Source organism: Podarcis muralis, chromosome 8, assembly GCF_964188315.1.
Source record: "Podarcis muralis chromosome 8, rPodMur119.hap1.1, whole genome shotgun sequence".
Classification (NCBI taxonomy): domain Eukaryota; kingdom Metazoa; phylum Chordata; class Lepidosauria; order Squamata; family Lacertidae; genus Podarcis; species Podarcis muralis.
Window position 1 is genome coordinate 52,928,531 of NC_135662.1, and position 9,661 is coordinate 52,938,191.

The following is a 9,661-nucleotide window of genomic DNA, read 5'->3' on the forward strand; positions in this document are numbered from 1 at the left end:
TTTGTGTGCTGGCTTGCACATAAATAAATCATGCACACATCACAGGCAGTAGACGATGGTTCTCTTCAACCTTATTCTTCATGACTTCAATGCTACCTATCTTGAATAGCAAAACATGCTAATGCCCAACTGAAGATGCCTAGCCATTTCAATACAAGCTGGCAAATGGATGTTCAGTGAGTTATTGTCTAAACAGCTTCCTCTGAACAGTTAAGTCTCATGTTGCCAATTTCTCTCTGCATAATGAGCTTTACTGGGATGACACTTCTTTCTTTGCATATTTCATGCTCGCTAAAAAATCTCTTTGATCCAATTCTAATGTGATCCTTCAGCTGCAGGGTTCTTTTTTGAGACTAGGTAATGGTCACATTATAAACATATGGATTAAATTTTGGTGAGTTTAACAAGAAAATTAGTCTTTGGAAAATAAACATGGAATTGGAATCTTAAAAATAAGAATTGTATGCAAACTGTATGAAAAATTTTGGCCAGGAGAGACATATGAAGGCCATCCTGAGTTCAGGAGGCCTCCCTAATTCAAGGAGAAAAAAAAATCTCCAAATGGAAGTATAACAAGAAAGAAAAAGATAGCTTGGCCGACAGCGATTCTCATGCTGAATTTCATAACCCTGGGGCTTGAGGGACCATGCCCATGGAATTATTAATTTGAGATATATTTTTTCCCTCATAATTCCTGATAAAACCCAGTAACACAAATGGGTAAGCATATTGTCAGAGTTGAAAGTGTGATACTCTAAGCACACTTCCTTGGAAATCACTCAGAATTTTGCAAGATTGGGGTACTGGGTGGAGGGGAGAGGACAATTACAATTACAAGCTAAACGTTAATTCCCAAATTAATAAGAAAATAGTGGACTATAGGAGAATATTGCAAAGCTGAATAGTCTCAAAAGTACCACAATCTTGGCTTCTGGCAAAGCTCTATGCTTAAACTGAATATAGCTCTGGATTTCCAGTATGGATGGCTGCTCTTACCTTACCATGGGCACATATACCCTGCCATGCCAAGGAGAACAGGCACGTATCGCAAGTTAATAAACTTGTGCCTATGAGTCAATACTGTGGTGTTCCTTTTCACACAGAAATGCCTCTGGCCGTTTTTCCTTTAGTAGCAGACAACGCTGGCTTTATCTTTGGAGAGGCTATGTAGGAAAGTCTCACACTACATTGCCCCATGCCAGGTTCTTCTGTAAATTAAATGCAATCTAAAATTATGGGTATGAACTAAACATAGTGCATGTGATGCTTTATAAAGCTGCTTTAAAGATGCCGTCATTCCAAACATTCTGCCCATCCTCTCATGCTACAGCAGTGAAGTATCATATGCAAATGAAGCTTTGATATGAAACAGTTCTCTTGAGAGCTTGTAAAAAACCCCCCCATATAAACAAAGTATGATGCCAACGCATTTATTAACTTCATCTAGCAATTTGCATACGTAGGCATGCTTTTCCGAGAAACTCCATTCACAGTTTATGTTGAATGCCCTCCACACCTCCATGAATCGACACTCTAAATACAACAGAAAAGGCAGCAGCTGGATAATGCAGGCAGAGGACCAATAAAGCAATGGCATCTGGCATAACCAGGAATGAACATTGCACATTAGTTGCTTAGCCACTGCCCAACCATACTGAAAAGCAGAGATTTAAGGGCTGACTCAACATGTCACTTCTAAGGTAGCAGATTCCATGATGGGATGAGAAATCTGTGGCCATCCAAGTGTTGGACTACAACTGCCATAATTTCACTATTGGCCATACTGGCTGGATCTGATAAATCCAAGAAAATCTGGAGAGCCGCTAGTGCCCTCTGGATTGTATCACTTAAAATTTAATGCAGGGAGTTGCAAGTTACTGTCCCTATTGAAATATGTTTTGTTACTTCGCCCAGTTATCCAGTTTGTTAAGGTTGGCACCAATACAGCTTCTTGCCAAGGGCACAAGGGACCCTAGGTATGCCTCTGTCTGGCAGCAGACAACCATTCTCCAAGCAATGTGGAGTTAAAAGTCACAAGGTCAGCCCTACTTGAAACACACTGCTTTTGGTCAATGCTTCAGGTTATGAAGGTGGAGATGGTGGGATACAGATTATTTCATTCCAGAAAAAAATGCACCAGTTTCTCCTTTGAAAAATGTTATATTCTTGCCATTTTGTGGACTCTCCATTGCGGCATTTATCAGTATTGACCCAAAGATGGTATTGCCACCTTTTTGACTCAGTTTGGAAATAAAAATGTGTGGTAACAAAACATTCATTTCTGGATTTGCAGGCATTACCCAGATATATTTTGCTTAGTATATGCACATCTCATTTATGAAAGGCCAGCCTTTTCCCTAAGGCACCCAGTACAATTCCAAATTCTATGCTTAAGCTTACAGCACCACCAGCTCCGGGATTAAGTATCAAAATTGAGGCTGCATGTGAAGGAGTGGATATTACCAATTGCTGACACCGCTCTGTTGGGAAAGGGGATGCAGCACAATTGAATACTCAATCATTTGAAAGAACCTTCCTATTAAATTGGCTTTTATGCATTTCTTTGCCAGCTAAACAGCAACACATTGGGCATTCGACTTTTCTCAGCTTGATACTGGTATTACTTTATGCTTTATTCCCAGTGTTGTAAAGATATATTTATCAGTGTCCCAGAAAACATTCAAAAGAGAGAATGAAAGACTTTTGTTCACAATATCTAGAGCATCACGTGGAAAATTTGCTGTAACAATGAAGAAAATTATTACTTGATCAGTTGAGTGTAGTGGAAATCAGAGATCTGTACTGCCAGATGAAACAGTCTAAAATTGAAAAATGTGAGCTGTGTTTAGTCTGTGTCTAGGACTTAAAAGACACTAGTTACATTGCCATCTTCACCAAAGAATTCCAATATGACTTGAAATAAATCATCTGGCTTCTTTAGGTAAAATCCTTATCTACTTAAGTCAATAGAATGCATTTCCTTTTCATTAAGGCTGCATCTCCAACCCAGTTCTAAAAAAAAAAAAAGGAAAAAAATTGGCAGTACATAATATACCGGTACATGCGTATTGCATATACCGTCATACCTCGGGTTGCGAACGCTGCGGGTTGCGCGTTTTCGGGTTACAGACTGCGCTGAACTCAGAAGTACCGGAACAGGTTACTTCCAGGTTTCGGTGCTCGTGCATGCTCAGAAGCACTAAATCACACTTTGCGCATGCGCAGAAGTGCCGAATCACGTCACGCACGTGCGCAGATGCGGCACTGCGGGTTGCGAACGTGCCTCCCACACGGATCACGTTTGCAACGTGAGTTTCCACTGTACATGTATATAATCTCAGTGCAACACAGATCTTAGTGGCTTCAGATCTTTGAAGGATATTGTAATATCAGTCCTTATCCAGCAGCCTACTCTGTGCAAAACTAAAAAAAAAAACCCTGATCCATAAAAACAGATATGAGGTGTCTGGGAGGAGAAGAAAGGTGGAAGAGCCAGCAGGATAAGTCCTTCCTTCCTTCCTTCCTTCCTTCCTTCCTTCCTTCCTTCCTTCTCTTTCTTTCTTTCTTTCTTTCTTTCTTTCTTTCTACAAATAGTAATGCAAGTGGTGAAGCAAGGACTTATACAGCAATGAGCTGCTGAGGCCTCTTCACTCACAAAGTGCCCCTCTTCACTCCCAAATCCAACTATATAAAGCTAGGAGTCAGGAATTTTATCTGTTCAATATGTATATATTTGTTAAAGGAAGTAGCTGAATAATTTCTGTATTATGAATCATGGGCTGTACTTGCTTCATAGTGCTATGGGTTAGTGGGAGAACAGGGATCCCCCAGATCCCTGAGTGCCAGAATTCCCCCTCTAGATTCTTGGGTGCTGGGGTTTGATCAGAGCTGACGGGCTGAGTTTGTTTTACTACCAGGCAGAGGGGCAGAGGGAGATGCAAGCCCTGCCATTAACCTACAGTGGTACCTCGGGTTACAGACGCTTCAGTCTGCAGACTCCACTAACTCAGAAATAGTACCTCGGGTTAAGAACTTTGCTTCAGGATGAGAACAGAAATTGTGCAGCGGCAGTGGGGGGCCCCATTAGCTAAAGTGGTACCTCAGGTTAAGAACAGTTTCAGGTTAAGAACAGACCTCCGGAACGAATTAAGTTCTTAACCTGAGGTACCACTGTATTTCAAAAGCCATCTACAAGTAACTGAGGGGCAGGGAGGTTGTCTGGGCAACACAGAGCATGATGTCATACACACACACATTGTCCTTTTACACAGGGTGAGGGGGATGTTGACAAGGTGTTCTGTTAACAAGCAGGAGGAAGTGGGAAAAACTCCATGTAGCAAAGGCTGGAGGAGGCTGAGTGCCATGTCCGAGGAGCAAAGAAGGACACTTGGGGTGTAATGCTTTGCACCCCCTCCACAGAAGGCTTTAGGTGTAAATATGTTTAAAGTAAACCATATTTCTTAAAGACAGTAGTCTCTGCTGTGACTTGATTTCCCAATGGAAACACAACCCTGAGTAAGTGCCTGGAACCTCATGGAAGCTTGCTACTGCTTGGCAGAGATTTTGAGTGCTGTGTAACAATATTCATTAAGGAGTAGGTGATTGGCAGGGCTGGTTCTACCATTCGGCACGTTGAGATGACTGCCTCAGGCGGCAATGTGGAGGTGGTGGCAGTTCCCTGGCTGTTCCTTCCGAGACCCCTGGCTGTACACTTGTGCTGGAAGATGCCATATGCTCTGTGTCCTGCACTAGCCTGCTGCCCTCAGGCGCAGTGCAGAATGCTTCCCTGGGCTCCTTTAGAAGGAATGGTGGGAAGGAAATCTAAATAATCTTGTTGCTAGTGTTAGGATTCAGCGTCCAGTCCGGTTGGTTTCTGTTTATGGAATGAGGCTGAAGATAACATCTTGTCCTTCACTTCAAAAAGCAAAATGCTTTGCACCAGCCCTGGTGATGAATGGCAGCAGTACAGGGGTACCTCGGTTTAAGAACAGTTCGGTTTAAGAACTATTCAGTTTACAAACTCCGCAAAACTGGAAATAGTGTCTTGGTTTGAGAACTTTATCTTGGTCTAAGAACAGAATCTGAATGGTGGAAGGGCACCGGCGGTGGGAAGCCTCATTAGGGAAAGCGCGCCTTGGTTTAAGAACGGTTTCGGTTTAAGAACCGACTTCCGGAATGGATTAAGTTCGTAAACCGAGGTACCACTGTACTGCTTTTCAGCAGACCAAGCTAATGAATACTTTTCTGTCTATGTTGGTTGATAACTCACAAGGAAAAATTCACTAACACAGAGGATTAAATATTTACTTGTCCAATGGATAATGCCTTAATCCTGAATAAGAAGCTTTCTGAGGATACCTAGTAAAAATATACTTTATCAAATATAGCAATTGATTTGTGTTCTAAAACTTGTCTATGAGATAACTTAGCACTTTCGTCAGTCAATAGGGGTCAAATATTTTTGTCTTCGCTAAATATTTTATAGTACAAAGAGCCAAGGCAATAACATTTCTCCTTTCTGAGAGCTTAGTGTGAGTGCATTGTACTGTATCCAGCTAAGTCATTGTCATGGTAGATCTGACAAAATCAATGTACTGGAGTTAGTAATGTCCATTGATGATTCTGTAGATCTACTTTGAGTATGACTTAGTTGAATTCAATCCATTGTTTGCCAATGGCTGAATGAATGTTTATAGTATTTATTATTTCATAGATTTATATCTTACTTTCTATTAGTATCTTCATAGCAGGTTTGTATGATCCCCTTACCTATACCATCTGTAGGTCAGCTAAGATGCAGGTGATTCAGGAAAAAAGTAGCACATGACTGGAAAGTAGTGAGAATATTGCTGAGGGGGGTTGGGCTTTTTAAACAAAATGGAACACAACCCTGAATAAATGGATAATGTGATAGTGATGCCAGAAAGGTAAACATGCCTCCCGTGTACAAAACTGGAGTTCAAAATGTTCAAGAAAGTATTTTGTTAAAATATTGCATGAAAATTGTTTGTATTTCCAAGTAAGTGTCTGGAAAATTAGACAAGTATCCTAATAAAATCAGTACTCCTTTACTACCATTGAGGAACTTTTAATTGCTTCTTCTGTCATTATGCATAAGTGTAATATAGCAGCAAATAGTCTAATTATTTAAAAACGAGTCAGAGAACATAAAAATGTTATAACGGCAGAGGGTAACAAATGCAATTTCCAACCCATACACAGCATAAATGGAAAAAATGAGAATATGAGGCTAATTAAGATCAGCATACATTGCTTTGAGGACCAAATCTACTAGATTTAAATTTTTATTACACGAAATTAAGACAATAATAACCAGTGTTAATGTTGCTTCTGAAAAATAATGGTATGACTGTGATATTTGTGGAATGTGATACATATCTGTATGATAAGGAAAGAGTTTAAGCAGTAGGCTTTGACTATATTGTTGATTTGAGGAAGCCAGCAAAAATCTGTATTAAGGGGCTTGTATTGCTGGCAGATAGCCTCCTACTAAGACTCATTGCTTCAGGACATAGATCTGTATTTCAAGGCTACAAAGACTTGATGAGGACCTGTTGACAGCGGATGATGTGGAAAACTATTCCCAATAACACATGGATTCTACACTGAAGTCATTTTATAGCAGAAAAATTGTTATGCAAATTGACCATCATGTTCGTTATGCAGACGCATGTGCAGAGATACAGGTATACAAAGTATTTCCACCCTGTTCCCCAGTGGAAAGAACCACCACAGAGGCTTGCATAAGATCGATAAAAGCAGTAATAAATAAGACAATTCCTGCTCACAACTTACAGTCCGAAAGACACTGCACAAAAAACACATGCCTTGATCTAGCACAAAATATTCATTTAAAAAGTCAAATCAAGTTAGTATGAATAAAAAAAAGCCTGCTTGAAGAAACAGGTAGGAGAAAAGACCCCCAAGAATTCTAAATACCTTCAAACTAGAAATATATTTCTTGCAGAATATCAACCACTTCATTTTTGACTGAAAACACTGCAAAAATATTCTGCAACCTGCACTTCATCCTGCCTCCTGTACCCATATTTTTATCTTCGTAAGAAAGCACTAACTTTACTGGAGTACACCTTGATGTATGACTCTCTCTTTTTTTGGTACTACATCTTTTATCCCCCACCCCATTATCTCCCCCTTCCTTCTTTGCTACCAAGCATAAGAATTCTCTTTGTCTAAATGTAGCCTCAAGTAGTCAATGCTACTTCAGTCCTGGTTTTTAATAAAATTAAAACAAAATTCACATCACATCCCAAACATTCCACTTTTATCCTCACACTCTAACCCCATTGCCCCCCTGTTGCAGAAGCCCAAAGGATGCCATCCTTCAAAAGAGGGCCGAGACACTTAATCTCAGGTTTATGGGTTCAAACTCCACATTGAGCAAAAGACTCCTGCACTGTAGGGGGCTGGACTAGATGACCCTCATGTTCCCTTCTAACTCTACAATTCTATGAAACCCATGAGAAAGAACTATAGCCCATATACCAGGAGTGGAGAATCTGTTTAGGGACTCATTATATCATGGGCAACCTATTTTTTTAGGGGGGGCACATTCCTGTACAGTGGAACCTTGGTTCTCAAACCTAATCCGTTCCAGGAGTCTGTTCAACTCCCGAAACCCTTCGAAAACCAAGGCGCGGCTTCTGATTGGCTGCAGGAGCTTCCTGCACTCAATTGGAAGCCGTGTCAGATATTCGGCTTCCGAAAAACGTTCGCAAACTGGAACACTTACTTCTAGGTTTGTGGAGTTCAGGAACCCATTTGTTCGGGAGCCAAGCCATTTGGGAACCAAGACCAGAAGTTTCTACATATAGCCACACCACACAGATACATCTCTCTATCTAGCCTCATCCAGGAAGAGAAAAGGTATTGCCACAGTTCAAGGATATATTCTAGCCAGGCAAAAGTGCTGGAGGGCACAGAGCAGGACCATTGAAGAGTGTAGCCTGTGGATAAGAGGCCTTGATGGGGATGATGTCTGGCCCATGGACCAGATATAGAGCTCTGCCATTCACTGCCAACTACCATCAACAGCATTAAGTCTCATTGAAAAGTCTACTGGTGAGGCAGAAAGCAAATGAATAAACATGAGCCAGGGAACATGGTGTTAGGGAATTCCTGTTTGTGTAATTGATGAGTTCTGACACGTGGTTTGATGACTGGGGTTTTGGGGTGGGGTTGAAGCTTGCTGTAATTCCCATACCTATGTTGTAAAATTAAAGTGGAACCACAACATCTGTGTGCGTGCCACACACAACAGAGCTGACAATTTCAGTAACATGACTTTCCAGTTCTAGCATTTTCCAGCAGGTCCCAATTTCCAGCAGGTTCCTATTTTCAATATTAAAAGCAGTTAAAACTGACCTGATGGACCTGACTTGCTTCTCAATGTAATGTCTCCTTCGACAACAGGCTCAATACCATAGCTCAGAGGTAGAGCACATACTTTGAATGCAATAGGTGACAGGTTCAATGCCTGGCATCTCCAGCTAAATGGATCACGTTGCAAATGATGCAAAATGCTTTCCCTGCAAGCTGATGACAAAGAGCTAGATGTAGAAATTGTATGTCCCATATCAGATAGTCGCCTGTGTTCCTTACCCTTACCTCCCAAGTAAAAACTCCATCCCTATGTTCTACTTCTTTCTTAACAGTGGTGACCTGGTCCACACCCTCAAAGTTTAACTTTCATTATCACATGTATTCACTTTCCCTTCTTGTCTGCTCAGTCAGACATGGGGTGGCCCCACACAGTCACTATTTTGTGAGAGGGGTTCAAACACTTACTGAAAATTTAGCACTGTTACTCTGGTGCAACAAATAAACTTTTCTTAAAAAAGCAGACTTTTAGCAGTTAGGAGACAGACATGCACTGAGAAGTGTGGGCTGAACAACTGATAATGGGAAGGTTTATCAACACCACACAAGCAAATCAGGCTGAAAGCTTGTTGCTGTATAACCAACCTACAAACAGATCAGAACTCCATAAAGCCCAGTTATGGCCTAAGCCATGGGTAGGCAAACTAAGGCCCGGGGGCCGAATCCGGCCCAATCGCCTTCTAAATCCGGCCCACGGACAGTCCGGGAATCAACGTGTTTTTACATGAGTAGAATGTGTGCTTTTATTTAAAATGCATCTCTGGGTTATTTGTGGGGTATAGGAATTCGTTCATTTCCCCCCCCCCCCCAAAGTATAGTCCGACCACCCACAAGGTCTGAGGGACAGTGAACCGACCCCCTGCTGAAAAGGTTTGCTGACCCCTGGCCTAAACGCTGCTTAAGCTTTATGCAAACAGATCTGGTTGTCTGAAGGAGTCCCTGGTCTACACATGCATTACTACCCTGATGAGGTAAAATATGCTGCTTCAGACTAGAGCTTGTGTTTGTGTTTGTTTGTACCTTTTTTGAACACTGACCTACACAGATATCTTCCAGCAAGTAAAAAGCTAGCATACCAGGAGAAAGGTATCTTGCCACTTCTGTTTTAAACATCCAGGAGTTACATATTTAAGACTACATTCATCACTGTGATACTCCAACCCCTCTTGAGACCTTGGACAACCCCTGGCAGTTAATAGTTCTGACTTGGTAGCACCTCAACATGCAATCATCTCATTAT